The 15,617-nt window shown below is 46.2% G+C and overlaps 1 long non-coding RNA gene across 3 annotated transcripts in view; it reads right to left on the bottom strand.

Moving 5' to 3' along the window:
- Positions 1 to 3,725, bottom strand: part of LOC143960082 (uncharacterized) — a 64,096-nt gene extending 60,371 nt beyond the window's left edge. For all 3 annotated transcript variants that reach the window (XR_013270257.1, XR_013270258.1, XR_013270259.1), the window contains exon 1: positions 3,684 to 3,725. This is a non-coding gene — a long non-coding RNA (uncharacterized LOC143960082). The remainder of the gene's footprint in view (positions 1 to 3,683) is intronic.
- Positions 3,726 to 15,617: the final 11,892 nt, after the last annotated feature.

Raw genomic sequence — 15,617 nt, 5'->3', positions numbered from 1 at the left:
GGGCCCCGTACACGGCTAGGCTCCCAAAAAGTCCCACATATGTGGTATCCCCGTACTCAGGAGAAGCAGCAGAATTTATTTTGGGATGTCATTTCACATATGCCCATAGCATGTGTGAGCAATATATCATTTAGTGACAACTTTGTGTAAAAAAAAAAAAAAAAAAATTTTTTTTGTCATTATTCAATCGCTTGAGGCAAAAAAATAAAATATTCAATGGGCTCAACATGCCACTTATCAATTTCCTTAGGGTGTCTACTTTCCAAAATGGGGTCATTTGGGGGGGTTTTGTACTGCCCTGCCATTTTAGCACCTCAAGAAATGAGATAGGCAGTCGTAAACTAAAAGCTGCGTAAATTCCAGAAAACGTACCTTAGTTTGTAGATGTGACAACTTTTGCGCAAACCAATAAATATACAGTTATTGACTTTTTTTTACCAAAGACATGTGGCTGAATACATTTTGGCCTAAATGTATGACTAAAATTGAGTTTATTGGATTTTTCTAATAACAAAAAGTAGAAAATATCATTTTTTTTCAAAATTTGCGGTCTTTTTACGTTTATATCGCAAAAAATAAAAATCGCACAGGCAATCAAATACCATCAAAAGAAAGCTCTATTTGTGGGAAGAAAAGGACGCAAATTTTGTTTGGGTACAACATTGCATGACCGCGCAATTACCAGTTAAAGCAGCGCAGTGCCAAATTGTAAAAAGACCTCTGGTCATTTACCAGCAAAATGGTCCGGTCTGAAGGTGGTTAAACAACCGCCCTGTAGCTGTCATTCGGCTATGGGCCGGTTGTTAAATGGTTAATAATCACAGGTTTTTTCTTTAAAAAGACAGACAATTTTGAAAAAAAATTGTTTTTCTTTGGTTCTGTGATAACATTTTGCAAATAATATTTTTACTTTAGGCCAAAATTTATTCTGCGGTATTTCTTTGGTGAAAATAACCCAAATTCAGTGTATATAGTTTATTCTGTAGGAGACTTACTGAGTTCACAAACTATGGTATTTATATTTGAAAATTGATCAGTCCTCATTTCTTGAGGCCCTTAACCACTTCAGCCCCGGAAGAATTTACCCCTTTACTGAGCACTTTTTGCACTTTGTTGCGTTAACTGACAATTGTGCGGTCGTGCGACGTTGTACCCAAACAAAATTGACGTCCTTTTTTCCCCACAAATAGAGCTTTCTTTTGGTGGTATTTGATCACTTCTGCGTTTTTTCATTTTTTTTTCATTTTTGCGTTATAAACAAAAAAAAGCGACAATTTTTAAACAAATTATTTTTTACTTTATGCTATAATAAATATCCCCCAAAAATATATAAAAAAATAGTTTTTCCTCAGTTGAGGCCAATATGTATTTCTCTAAATATTTTTGGTAAACAAAAAAAAAAATCGTAATAAGCGTTTATTGATTGGTTTACGCAAAATTTATAGTGTCTACAAAATAGGGGATAGATACATTTTTGGAACCATTGGCATTAATACAGTGATCAGTAGGTAGAGAAACACTGCATTCTCGTATGAACATGACACATAGAAAACAGTTTTCTGTTTGTCATTGCAGTTTCCATAAGGAAAAATGCAGGTAGCTGCACATAGTGCGATTGGGCCTTCATTGCTCCATGAATGCAGAGAGAATCGTACGTGCGCTGGTGATGTAGTCAGTTGCAGCCAATGACCATATCTATTAAACGGCGCAAGTTCCAGCCATTTCGCAGGCACTTATGGGTAAGACTTTTTATAAGTTTACCTACCTGGAGGGCAATGTGAAACGTTTGACACTGTAACCACATGCCAAATGCATAACTTAGTTACCTAAGTCCGGCACTTTTAAACATAGCACAAGCCGATCAGCAGGTGCTGGCCAATGGATGTCCACCACCACCACCTGATGATCGGCGAGGAGAGACAAAGAGTAGAGCGCTGCCTATGTAAACTCAGCCAAATCCAGTTGTCCTGAGACCTCTGGCATTTGTCTCATGCCAGGATCTCCCCGAAGGGAGCTTGTATGGAACTGCGCAAATGGAATCATTTTAAAAAGGTAGAAACTCTCAGACCCAACACCCACACGCTGGTCCGCAGAGCCTGCCAGACAGAAATATAAAAAACGCAGCATGCAACTTCTGGAGTTTGTCCAAGAGAAGAAAACAAGCTGGCCAGAGCTAAAGCTTTTTTTTTGGGGGGGGGGGGGGGGGGACACAAAATGCACTCTAGACCCTCCCAGTCTTCAAGGACATTATTCTCAAAATAAGAGGGAAACTGCTTATGAGGTATCAGCTCTCCAACGCAGCCACCGCTGCATCCTCTGCATCTTGAAAGGTTCCTGCACAGGTGTAATAAGTGCGATAACCAGTGCTTTTTCGTGCCCTACTGCAGTCATCCTCACTCCCTGACAAGATGGGCCCCGTCCTCAGAGCCACATAGGAAACAGAGGTGGGGATGGGAGGGCATGGGTGCTATATACTAGGGCTATACGCCTAAGTGCTACCCCAAAAAACAGGGGGAGGGGCCAACTGGAACCCCCCGCCTGAGGTCCACAAATGGGATGTCGACCGAGGCCCCGAGCGTGCGGCCCACGGCGGGACCCGACCAGACAGCTGGTCAGTAGGCCTAAATTTTCGGGCATCGGCCATGAGTGCGGTGGCCCGCAAAGCCGCGGCCTAAGTTTTCGGCCGTGAGATTGGCCCCCAAGCTGGTAGGCCGCAAAGCCGCAGACTAAATAGCGGCAACTACTCACCTCCCAGGCCCAACTCTAGATGACCCCCCCCCCCCAGTAACCACCTGAAAGTGGAAAAGGAGAACCCTGCCTCAAAGCCCCTAGGCCGGGAGACTCATCCGGGATGGGGGGGGAAGGTTGTGGAGGAGAACTCAGAATACCTAGAGCAGGGAGGGGGTTATATACTGACAGAGGACAGTCCATGGGCGTAGCCAGGGGTTGTTTTTTTGTTCTGCCTAGTCCTACTCCTGCAGAGATGATATAACCCTACCGTTCTGAATAAAGAAGGCTGTGTCTGTCAATGAAACAAATGAGAAAAAGGCCTGGTCATGAAGGGGGGTAAATCTTCCAGAAGTCAAGTGGTTAATAAATGGTAGCTACAATGAAATCGAAGGCATCACTATGAGGCTACTTTCACACCGGGGCGGGGAGGGCATTAGCGGCTTTTAATTCCCGCTAGCAGCTGAGGTAAGGGTTGAAATTGCAGCTGCCGAAGCACTTTACAGGCACTTTGGCAGCACTGCCCATTGATTTCAATGGCAGGAGCTCCAGCACCGCCCCAAAGATGCTGCTTGCTGGACTTTTTTTTCCCGCAAGTGTAAAAGCACTTTTACACTGCAGAGGCATGAGAGGCGCTTTTCACGCATTATTATTAGCCCTAAACCGCCTGAAAAGTGTGAAAGGGGTTTAAGGGAACAGGGGTGTAACTGACAAAACAATCATACAGTATATAGGATGTAGATATAACCTATGCAGGTATACTACAATATCATTCTGACTCACATTCCAGTGACAAAATGCAACTATCCCATGTGCTCTGTCTGCTGGGAACATCTTACTGTAAGCTAACATTGAAAATCATACAGCTTGTTCTCTGATCACACTGGGATTGTTTTACTTGTCAAAGGAACATAGACTAGGTCATTTTATTCTACCTACAGAATAATATCTCCTACCTGCAATGAAACAGAAGCCATGTGTTCATCTGAGGGAATAAGTGTGCAACTGGCAGGAAGTTCCCACCAGAAACAGGGAACTAGGTTCCCCTTTCCACTTACTGTGCACCAAGAAATGTGCCCTCTCCATAAAAACAGAGCTTTAGTTGCAGGGTGTTATTACTAAAAATATAATAGGGTTTTATCTTTTTTTTTTGGGGGGGTGTAAATTTTTTACATACTTTGCACTCTCCCCCACAAAATGTAATGCCATCCTCCTCATAAATGGATATAGTATGGTACAACATAATTTGCTTTCCTTGTTTTGAAAAAGAGACATAGGGCTTCCAGCTGAAGGGAGCTGAGACTCGGACCGCCCCTCCGCCCGAGCACAGCCGAGCCGAGGGGAGCTGAGACTGCCCCCCGCCCGAGCCGAGCCGAGGGGAGCTGAGACTGCTCTCTGCCCGAGCCGAGCCAAGGGGAGCTGAGACTGCCTCCCAACCCAAGCACAGCCGAGCCGAGGGGAGCTGAGACTGCCCCCCGCCCGAGCCGAGGGGAGCTGAGACTGCCCCCCGCCTGAGCACAGCCGAGGAGAGCTGAGACTGCCCCCCGCCTGAGCACAGCCGAGGAGAGCTGAGACTGCCCCCCCCCACCTGAGATGAAGTCACGTGGTTGACGTAACGCGTAGGGAGTGGCCGGAAGTGGCCGGAAGTGGATGTAGATCGTAATACCGGAAGTGACGTAAGATTGGCGGAAAAATGCAAGAGTGTAAGAGTCCATTTTGCCTTCTATTAATACATTATATTAGTGGTTTAAATATACTACACTATTGGGGGCATCCTTTTCCTCTTTTTTCTTCTTTGTGAATTTCACATATTGAAAGTGGTTGTAAACCCTTACAAACCACTTTGATCCAAGTCCAAGAAATATCTCCTAAACCTACACGGTTTAGGAGATATTTACTAAACGACAGTCACCACTGTCTATGGCACATGCGCCGTAGACAGCGGCGTGCAGGCACACTATCGCCGTTAGCAGCATGCCGCTGCTAACGGCGATATGTCGTTAGTGGCGGCTCCCATGCGCATGCGCGGGAGTGACGTCATCGCTGCTCTGGCGCTGTGAGTGGCCAGAGCAGCGATACCAGGAAGAAGATGGACGCTCCGGACTACAGGGGACAGTGGTGACATCGCTGGCTCCTGTGTCAGGTAAGTGACACATAATGGGCTACTATGCTATGCATGGTAGCCCATTATGCTTTACCTTTGCAGGGAGACAAAGAAGAAGTAAACCCATTAGGGTTTACTTCCTCTTGAAGGGTGTAGATGTGGATGCGGAGGCTTTGTGCAGGTTAATCCAGCTACAGGTACGGAGGGCCCCCTGGTGGCAGATATCGGAATAGGCGAAGAGGCTATCCATTACAACTCTATGCTGACATAACAAGGAGTGGAGGTGAGAGTTCTTTGCTGATTGCTGAATCAGACTTCTATATTCGCCCATTTAATTAACATCTGCGGGATATATATATATGGGAGCAACTTATAAAAGAACACCACTCTAGAGACTTTTTAAAGACGTTTTATTATCACCTTATGGACATACTTATTCTTTTCACTCACGGATATATTAAGTGTCCTTTAAACAATTTCCTATCTTATTTTTACTTTCACTCATTTTTAAATATTTTTTATAATTATCTTAACACATTATTTTAAGTTTATGCTCTATACACCGTTGCGCAGGATCACTTTTTATTTATTCACAGTTTGGAAATGTGGTCACCCTACTAGTCAAAGCTCCTGTCACTAAATAAAATGGTTAGCTTACAGTTCTGTTTACACCTTGCTTTGGCTTTGCTTCAAAAATTATACCCCATGCAGCTTCAGTGGTGCTTCAAAGTGTCTTCAAAGCCTCCATATAAGTCTATTACAAAGCTCGCTTGTAACCGCACTGAAGCCTCACCGAAGCCCCACTGAAGCCTCATCGAATCTCCACCAAAGCCTCATCGAAGCACCAAGCAAAAGCAAGGTGTAAACAGGACTGTAAGCTAACCATTTTATTTAGTGACAGGAGCTTTGACTGGCATTCAGAGAGCTTTACCAAAGCGTGTCCAAAGCCATGTTTTGAAGCAAGTGTAAACTAGCCCTTGCAGATGCGTTTTTGCACGCACGTTTTTGAGGCGTTCTGATGCCTTTTCCCCCCTCTTTTTTCTTTATCTCAGTTCAGGACTTATGCATTCCGATGTGTTTTTGATTGTAAGCTCTAACGAGCAGGGCCTTCTGATTCCCCCTGTCTTGAATTGTATTGTATTGTAATGTCTACCCTAATGTTGTAAAGCGCTGCGTAAGCTGTCGGCGCTATATAAATCCTGTATAATAATAGTAATAACGTTATACCTTTGTTGACTGCACTGAAACGCATTGCACTGGTGTATACAGGGCTATTGGAATACACGGAAAACACTGCGCATCATCACAGTTTGGCAGATCACACCATTTTCCATTTTTGTTTCAACAAACTTTATTGAGGTTATATAGTTCAATTGCCAGCCATGCAGTGCAAGGCAGTGGATTGCCTCACACTGAGCTGTGCTGAAAAACAGTACTGCATGCCTGTACACAATGTAGTGGTGTGAACCAGGCACATAGGAAATAGGGCATTTTTCTTTGTCCATGTGGTGTGACTGTGCTGGAATAGCCACCCAGAGCAGCCCCACTGCATCTGGTGTGAACCAGCCCTCACAGAGGTTTTTCAATCAGATTGTAATGTGTTCGGCCAGAGTCAGTGACAGCCTCCATATTTTGGTAATGGTTTCCTTTAATACAGTCCCTATTTATAGTATGTATTTGGGAAGGAATTATTAAGCCCCGTACACGCTAACTAGTTTTTTTTTGTTCAACCCGCTGAGCTCAGGTCAGAGCTGCTGTACCAGACATCCCAACCTGCAAAAACTAATTTCAGGGAGCTTTCAAACTAATTTCAGGGAGATGAAGGTTTTGTGCCGGCATTCTCCCCCCCCCCCCCCCCCCCCCAATTAAATGCAGCCTTTCCAGTGCCAATTAAATGCAGCCTGATCACACAGCTTCTGGGGTTGTGCTGCTGGTCCTGGGGTCTGGCTGCTGTTGCAGGGCTGCTGGTCCTGGAGTCTTGCTGCTGGAGCTAGGCTGCTGGGGCTTGGGGTCTGGCTGCTGGGGCCAAGGGTCAGACTGCTGGTCCTGCGGTCTGGCTGCTGGGGCCAGGGGTCCGGCTGCTGGTCCTGGGGCCAAGGGTCTGGCTGCTGGAGCTAAGCTGCTGGTCCTAGAGCCTGGGGTCTGGCTGCAATGGGGCTGGTGAGCCATCCCAGTCAGTTAATTCCCCAGAAGGAAGGGGGGTGGGCAGAGGCAGAGAGAAGACTGGGCGCTCATGATCTGCAGGCTTTAGCAATTAGAAAAAAAAAAAAAACCTTTCCCCAGTAAGCGGACTCTTTCTCCACTTTCGGGTGCCACTGTGCAGTGACCTCCTGTGTGACAAGCACATGACAATCCTGGTCTGCCTAGCGGATTGATATAGAAGAGACCAGGCCTGTCATGTACTTGTCGCACAGGGGGTCACTGCGCAGCGGCACCCGAAAGTGGAGAAAGAGTCCGATTGACTGGGGAAAGTTTTTCTTTTAATTGCTACTGGCTGCAGATCACGGGCGGTGGACAGTCTTCTCTATGCCTCCACCCCACCCTTCCCTTCTCTTCCCAATTGGCCGGACCGACCCGACCTTAAAAAAAAAAAAAAAATTACCCATGCAGCAGCCAAAGCAGGCTGGGGACAGCAGTATGGGCTGTCCCCCCTCTGACCCAGCTTGCAGCACCTTACATCCGCCTGTCACTCAGCCACAGACAGTGTGGCTGTACTACATTCGGCCACTCGGGCTGCTCTGTCCATCTCAAGCTGAGTAACAGACCCAGCTGGGACGCCGCAGCCAAATGCGGAAGACTCCTGCGGCTTAAGGGAGACTTGGGATGTCTGCTGTACTAACAATCCAATGTTAGTACAGCAATCTACCCTGCTGTGCTTTTATGTTGTGACGGGGGACAGCCCCAGCCAGAACACTCCGGTCAGCACTCTTAATGGCTGGTCGGGAATTGGTCGACAGACCCTTTTCAATCACGAGCCTTCGACAGAAGGCCGGCTTCTGCTACACCAGTAGCCATACACATGGGCCTAATGTTGGCCAGTTTCTATTGAACCGGCTGATGCTGGTCGACATTCGCCCTATGTGTACTAGGCTTAAGGGCTCATTGAGATGGATGATTAATCCTGCCTCCATGCAGAGCCGCTGGCAGATATGTGTATGTCCAGCTTGTGTGTGCAGGCAGCCTATAGAAGTGAATACACACAGTGGCCGCGCAGACAAAATCGCATGTCAAAATTTGACACGCAGGCAGGAGCAGGTGTATGGATCTGAAAGCAGACATTTTGCCCCAGCTTTCCCCCTTATATCAATGTTCCCCCTTACCTCAGAGTCCCCACTCCCCATTACATCAGTATTCCCCCTTAAATCAGTGTCCCCACTCCTTCCCTTATTGAAAATTTAAAACCATGTGCTGCGCTAATCACTGAAGAGCTGGGTCATGCCTGAATCGCACAGGAATGCAGTCTATGTTCTTGTGCGACTCCTGCGTGAATCATTTAAATTGGTTAAATCGCACTGGATCGCACCAAAAGCATTGCATGCACTACTTTCACAAAAAAGCACTGCGATCCGGTGCAGACAAGCGCACTGCATTTGCAATCTGCATTTGGGGTGTCGTTAGGAATATTTTGAAACCCTATAGCAGGTTTTACACCCAGTGAGTTTGAATACAGTGTGGGAAACGTTCATGGAACGTGGATTTCCCGAACTGCGTTCTGGTGTGAATGAGCCCTAAAGGAGTGTTATTTTACAAACACAACTAGAAACAATAAGTGCTTACAAAACCATTACCAAGTCCAAAAAAAAAATAAACACAATTAATTTGAAAAAAAAAAAATCAGGAACAAGGGCACACACAGTATAAACTGTGAAATGACCCTGTGTGGTGAAAAGCATGTTCCTTGTTGGATACTCCAGATACACCGATTTCTTGCACTAGTAATGTTACACTGAACTGGTTTTAGTGCATTTATCATCACATTTGAAAAATTGATAGTGCATGGGCAATTGTTCAGGTTTAGGGTAATTATTTACGTTTTTTGCATATTGGATTTTTGCACGTTGAATGTAACACTATATTGTAAATTGTTCTTTATTGTCACATACTGTATGATCATTTCACTGTTTATCCGCTTTACCTCCCTTCATGACCAGGTCATTTTTTGCTATACGGCACATTATTACTTTAAATGACAATTGTGTGGTCATACAATGCTGTACATAAATTAAATTTGTTTCCTTTTTCCCCACAAATAGAGCTTTCTTTTGGTGGTATTTGATCACCACAGGAGCTTTTCCTTTTTGAGCTGTAAACAAAAAAATCTGACAATTTTGAAAAAATAAAACAATATTTCTGCTATTATAAAACATACCCAATAATCATAAAACATACCCAATATAGCATCTACAAACTATGGGATATATACTGGAATTTTTATTTTTATACTAGTAATGACGGCGATCAGCAACTTATAGCAGGACTGCGATATGGTGGGGAACAATCTGACACTAACTTACACTTTTGACACTGTGGGAATCAGTGACACTAATACAGTGATCAATGCTAAAAATATGCAGTGTCACTGTGCTAATGACACTGGCTGGGAAGGGGTTAAACATCTAGGGTGATTAAAGAGTAAAATGTGTGCCTAACCAGTGTTTAGGTGTACATTGTGTACTGCTTTCACAAAGCGATGTGATGGATTTTCTTTCCCTGCTTAGTAGGAAAAGAAAATCTATCACATCCCCTCTGTCAGGAGGGAGCTCTACGTTGTTTACATAGGCAGAGCTCCGACCAGCCTCTCTCCTCGACGATCGGCGGGTCCAGTGGACATCCATGGGCCAGCACTGACTGATCGGCTTCTGCTGTGACTTATAACAGCAGAAGTGGCATGCCAGCTGAAGCAGCGCGCCGGCAGTGCTCCCTCTACCCAGAAGTGCAGGAGAACCAATCTGAGTTATGCGGTCGGCAAGTGCTTATAGTGTGGGTAAACATTCACGATTTATACAATTTTCATGCAATTTTTCATGTTACTATTTGCATTCTTGCAGTGTGAGTGTTACACAGTATTGACAATAGTTTACTTTTTATAGCTTTAGGTCATTTCACTGTTTATAGTGTGTATGCCATCGTTCATGATTTATGCAAATTTTTACGATTTATGCAATTATTTATCGCTTTTTGCATTCGCACCCCCCTACATAAGTGTCCCCAATTATATCAGGGTTCCTACACCCCACTTACATCAGTATCCCCAGTCCTCCTTATATCAGTGTCCAGGCTTACATTGGTGTTAACTCCTTACATCAGTGCCCCCACTCTCCCCTTACATAAGTTTCCCCACTTACATCAGAGCCCCCCTAACATCAGAGTCTGCAAAATTCTCCATTAAATCAGAGTTCCCACCTTACATAATTATTACCCGTTATATCAGTATACCCAAGCCCACCTTAGTTGGCTCCCTTTACAGTGTCTCCCCCTAACAATAGTGTCCCCACTCCCCCTACAACACAGCCCCACTCACATTGACGTCCCCTGTAAAATCAGAGCCCCTCTTCCATTAGAGTTCCCTTTAAAGGGTTTTTTCACCTTTAATGACTTTTTCCACAAACCTCCTTATGCATTACAGTACCCTCAATACAATAATATGCTGTGCTCTGTTTTGTAAAAAAAAAAAAAAGAAAAGAAAAAATGCTTACTTTTTCACATATTCATTCAATTGCCCTTCCCTCTCAGTCCTGCAGATGGCACTATGTCTATTGCTTGCTGCAAATAAACAGGGCACTCAGAAGTTCAGGCTTCAATTTATGTATGTTTTTTCATAGCAGGGACCCAAAACTAAGCATAATAACAAATAAATACACGCATACATACACGCACACATGCATTGGGAGCACCTGTGTACGAAACAGCAATTGTATTACACATTTTACGTAATGTCACACAGGACAGAGTAAGAGCTGTACTTCCATGGCCATCATTCATGGTTAATTCTAAATTGATGACTTGTAAAGGCTTTTAAAGTGTCACCTATAGACAATTTTGGGTACTGAAATTTGTTGCCGTTTCAGGGGTGTGCGCACTTTTAAGGCTTGACGTGTTTGGTATCTATTTACTCAATGCAAACTCATTATATACTATTATATTTTACTAAAAAAGGGTAAATTATTCTGCTTGTGTGCACCAAAATTAACTTTTCTGTATTTAAAAAAAAAAAATGCATTTGATAAACTTGTGCGTTAATATAATGTAAAAAATTGCAACTGCCGCCATTATCAGGGCCCCTGCTTTCAGAAAATATATAATGTGTGGGGGAGTTCGTCGTTTTTCAGGCTTAGCATTTTACTGTGTATAAAAAAAAGTAAAAATGGCTCTGGCAGCCAAAAGAGTTAAGCTAGTTAAACTAAACAGTGACTGTTTCTTACTGTGATGCAGTCTGGATTCTTTAATATTAAAGGTTGTGTCAGTCTTTTTTAATTTTGTTAGATTACTAGTGTGCTGCAGTCCCTGCTAAAATTCCCTCTGCCTTCAACCAGTATCGGGGCAAGGTCACCCAGATCCAGGGTGAAGATGGTAAACTTTACAACTTCTACCTCCTAACCTGCAGGGGTGTTTGAGATGAAAGGTAGGTTCTGTGACCTTGATGGGGGGATGCATTGCACGGAGGCAGTGTAATGAAATAGGGTGGGGTATGAGAAAAGATCTAAAGGGGGTAATAGGTGAGAAGAATGGAAGTGGTATGAGGAGGAGGGGTGTGAGTTCGGAGGTTCTGTGATGTGGGAGGTAAGGTAGTTGGCAGAGAGACACAATGACCAGGAGTGAGGGTGGGCGGTGCTGTAACTGTATGGTGGGGGTGATTTAAAGTGTTATTGAGTCGCTGTGACTAGGAGAGGAGGTGGACCGTTGTAAGGGGGTGTTGTGACCAGGGGTCCTTGCCAATGTTGCCATTAACTTCAAGCACTCTGCTCACCAGACTCCTGGCAGCTTACAGAGAATGCCACTACTCTCTCCTGTAGTAATCAATGCCACTGGTCAGCCTGGAGAAGCTGTGGATATGCCTGTTGTCCTACCTACCATGCAACATGCTGAAAATGTAGGATAGCAGTTCAGGGTATTTGCAGCCATTTTGTTTCTGGAGCTGGTTAACCAGGGCTGCAAGGTACCTGAACTGAGGTGTACTGGTGTACTGACACAATTACAGAGGAGCATGCTAGCTGTACACTCCTGCTGCCAGCAGTAGGCAGCCTGCTGCAGGATGGGGTGGGCTCTGTTGTTTGTCTAGGCACTGACTAAAATTGTAAGAGGGTGGTGGACCTACTAGTATCCTTTGCAAGACACAGGATTAACAACATTGGTTCAGGAGCAGGAAGCATTGGTACCAACACCTGGTGTTGTTGATAAAATACAGTAATATAATAAGGGCACAGCTCCCCAAAGTGCCCCCCCCCCCCACATGGAAACATTGTGTGTGGGGCATGTGCACCTGTGACCATGCCTGATGAAGGGGTCCTGCATGGCTCTAAAATATGCTAGGATCATTCAATAAAGCGTGGACCCTTTTATGGAGTTCCCAGGTGTGCTGGCGACATATCCCTTTCTTTGTGTTGAGCGGTGGTCCATATCTCCAGCATGTTGTAGGCAGAGGAGATTATAGCAAACTCTTTCATGGCCTCACAAAAGTATGCCAATCAATTTTCTGCATCTAAATTGAGTGAGATTCTCTGTCAATATGTAGCACCCTCCTAGTCAGAGCCTATGCATACCTCCCAACCATCCCAGATATCACGGGACTGTCCCACGATTTGAAGTAGGTCCGGTGGTCCCGCAGATCTGGGCTAGAGTCACGGAACCCAGGGCTCCACTCAGTAGTGGGGTCCTCAATGGGTTAAATGTGTTCTATCACACACAGCACCAAGTGAGGATTCCTGGGAGAAGATCTGGCTGGGAATCTCTGCCCCCCCCCCCTCAATGCAGTCATCAGTTGTTAGGAGTGCTGGCATCCTAGCAACCGATTACATTATTTGCAAGCTACCTCTCAGCTCCACTCCTGCCTTCGGCTATAGATCCTGGCTCTCAGCGGCCTGTTCCTGCCTGTCAGCGGCACCGTTCCTGCCTGTCAATGGCCCCAATCCTCCTGTCAGCAGCTCTGTTCCTGCCTGTCAGCACCCTGATCTTCTTGTCAGCGTCTCCGTTCCTGTCTGTCAGCAGATTGTGTTTGCGCCAGGCACCCGGGGGGACATGACCCTCATTTTTCGGTGGGTGCCGTGGGTCCCAGGGCCAAAACTGCCGCCATTGCTGTTTAATTGGGGATGCTGGAGATGTATGTTTTCTCTACCTGCCAAGACTGTAGCATGAAGCCGGTGAAGTGCTGTGAAACTCCTCCTCAGCTCCATGCTACAGTCCTGACACTTGGAGCTGTCAGCAGCACAGTGCTTAAAAAAGCACGGTGATAAATATTTATCTGCATTTGTCAGAGAGCTGGAGGGAGGGGGCATTAGTAAGAGAGGAGGGGGAACTTGTAAAAAGAGCTGGGGGGCATTAGTAAGAGAGGAGGGGGGATTTTTGAGAGAGCTGGGGGCATTAGTAAGATAAGGGGGGATTGGTGAGAGACCTGGGGAGGGGACATTAGTAAGAGAGGGGGGCATCAGTAATAGAAGAGGGGGGATTGGTGAGAGAGTTGGGGGCATTAGTAATAGAGGAGGGGAGGATTGGTGAGAGAACTGGGAGGGGACAATAGTAAGAGAGGAGGGGGTATTGGTGAGAGAGCTGGAGGGCATTAGTAAGAGAGGAGAAGAGTATTGGTGAGAGAGCTGGGGTGGGGATTAGTAAGAGAGGAGGGGGGGCATGGGGTAGAGAGCTGGGGGGGCATTGGTGAGAGAAGTGGAGGAGGGCATTGCTCAGAGAGCTGGGGGGCATTGATGAGAAAGCTGGGGGGGTATTGGTGAGAGCTGGGGAGCATTGGGGAGAGAGCTGGGCGGGCATTGGCTAAAGAGCTGGGGGAGGCATTGTTGAGAGAGTTGGGAGGGGGGGCATTTGTGAGAGGTAAGAGAGCTGGGGGGCATTGGTGAGAGAGCTGAGTTTTGTTTAACAGCAACCCTTAAATCCGTCCCACCATTAAGACTTTGGCCACAGCCACATTTTGCTGCTACATGCGCTGCAGCTCACTTACTCCCTCAATTGTCTCTGATTCTGAAGTTCAAAAGTTGGGAGGTATGCCTATGGAGTGAGAATTCAGATAATCAGCCTTAATATTTAGGCCTGACCAATGCCTGGGGAGGTGTGCACAGACAGGGGCTGGGCTGCTGTTAAATAGTCTGGAGCCCTGAGAAGACTCCCCCCCCCCCCCCACTGTGAGGATGGATCTGTGAGCTGAGAAGGAACTGATATGCAAGCTCCAGTGGGTTGACTGCCCTTCAAGCAACTCTGGACTGCCTGCTGGACTACTCGCCTATGGACAGAGCCCATAGACTTGTTCTTTACCCCCAGAATCTGTGAGTAGAGTCTAATTCTTGTGCTGTAGTTTATCCATGGTCTCCAGATGTGGATGTTTGAACTGTTCCAGCCTGCCTATTTGTGCTGTAAACTGTCTTGTGGTCCCCAGCTGCAAGAATTTCGACTTTTCTAGTCTACAACTGTTCATGCTATACTTTCCTGCATAGTCTTCAGTAAGGATGAGCTCAGGCGTGTTCGCAACTAACACGTGCAGAGCCCGCCAGGAAGTCGGCGCTGCACAGTGCTAATCACAGGCAGTGAGACATTCATGGATCTCTGCAGCTGCGCATCGGGTAAATGTCTCACTGCCTGTGATTAGCTCTGTACAGTGCCGACTTCCTGGCGGGCTCTGCACATGCTAGTTGCGAACACGCCTAAGCTCACCCTTAGTCTTCAGCTGTGCACCTACAGACTGTACTAGTCAAACTGTCCTCGTGTTACTGCCAGTAACAGAGAAGTATCCTATGCAAGTACATGGTGTTTTGGAGTATCACCCCTCTACCCTTTCGTTTTAGAGGTTTCTTTAACAATAAAATTACACAAAGACATCCTTTAGCCAGAGTGAAATGCCGTGTGCCTGGCTGACTCTGCACTGTTTTGGAAAAAACCTGTTGAAATCAGCGGTTACCCTAGGCGGATAGCACTACAAATATTTTTGCTGTGGTTTGTGTCTCTACATTTGCTAGTTTTTAGGAAAATTTTGTTGGCTCCCCTGTAGGCAGAGGTACAGGGGTTAATTGTGTTGGGAGCTGTGCAGTGACTCACCGATTGCTGTCTGCTGGTTTCCTCTGTCTTCTGGACAGTGGGGGGGAAAAGCATAGTTGCCAACTGTCCCGGGCCATTCCCGGGATTAGGACATTTGTCCCGATTTAATTTTGTCCCGGGAAATTTGGTTTGTCCTCGTTTTTCGCCACCGGCAGCTAGAGGTCCGCGGCTGGCGGAGACAATGTCCACCGGCTGCCATTTTAAAGAAGACCAGAAGCTGGTCTTCAATAGAGATGCTGGGCGGTGCCGCAGTTCAAAGTCTTTCCGCGCGGCAACAACGGCGTGCCGCGTCTGGAGGGGACCAGTCTGTGGATGTCGGGGGCCAGTCTGTGGATGTCGGGGCCAGTCTGTGGATGTCGGGGCAAGCAGCCTGAATATTTATAAGTCTCCAGCCCATCCCTGCGGAGGTATGTCCAGAAGGTGGAGAAAAGCCCATAAATACTCTAAAGCCTGGCAGTCTGAGAGCAGAGTCCAAGGTCCAGCCCTCTGGAGGTGACCCCTGTGCTGGAAACTCTGCCCCTGGGGCAGAGAG

This window comes from Lithobates pipiens, unplaced genomic scaffold, assembly GCF_037356315.1.
Source record: "Lithobates pipiens isolate NorthernLeopardFrog02 unplaced genomic scaffold, aLitPip1_a1.2 Scaffold_8, whole genome shotgun sequence".
In the NCBI taxonomy this organism is placed as follows: Eukaryota; Metazoa; Chordata; class Amphibia; order Anura; family Ranidae; genus Lithobates; species Lithobates pipiens.
Note: the sequence above shows the minus strand (reverse complement) of the source record. Positions and strands in the feature narration are given on the sequence as shown.